The sequence below is a fragment of the Aplysia californica genome, unplaced genomic scaffold, assembly GCF_000002075.1.
Source record: "Aplysia californica isolate F4 #8 unplaced genomic scaffold, AplCal3.0 scaffold01731, whole genome shotgun sequence".
Lineage (NCBI taxonomy): Eukaryota > Metazoa > Mollusca > Gastropoda > Aplysiida > Aplysiidae > Aplysia > Aplysia californica.
The window spans coordinates 30,160-30,977 of NW_004799001.1; positions in this window are offsets into that span (position 1 = coordinate 30,160).

Sequence of the window (818 nt, forward strand, 5' to 3'; positions counted from 1 at the left end):
TTTCTCTACACCATTATAGAACAATTGACTTGTACGCTTAACCCTTTCTCTACACCATTATAGAACAATTGACTTGTACGCTTAACCCTTTCTCTACACCATTATAGAACAATTGACTTGTACGCTTAACCCTTTCTCTACACCATTATAGGACCTATATTGTTCACTTAACCCTTTCTCTACACCATTATAGAACTATTGACTCGTACACTTAACCCCTTTCCTACACCATTATAGAACCTATATTGTTCACTTAACCCTTTCTCTACATGGTGATAGAGCATGTGTCTTGTACACTTAACCCTTTCTCTACACCTTTATATAACAGTCGACTTGAACACTTAACCCTTTCTCTACAACATTACAGAACAATATTGACGTGTACAACCCTTTCCGTACACCATTATAGAACCTATATTGTTCACTTAACCCTTTCTCTACATGGTTATAGAGCATGTGTCTTGTACACTTTACTCTTTCTCTACACCCTTATATTATCGTATGGCGCTCATAATATATGACCTTATGCAAATGCGAGCGCCGTAAACTCTACTAAAACTAAAAAACTCTTATATTATAGCGCTTGTGTTTTGTACACGTAACCCTTTCTCTACATCCCATACAAAATGTGTCTTAAACATTTAACCCTTTCTCTACATCCCATACAAAATGTGTCTTAAACGTTTAACCCTTTCTCTACATCCCATACAAAATGTGTCTTAAACATTTAACCCTTTCTCTACATCCCATACAAAATGTGTATTAAACGTTTAACCCTTTCTCTACATCCCATACAAAATGTGTCTTAAACATTTAAC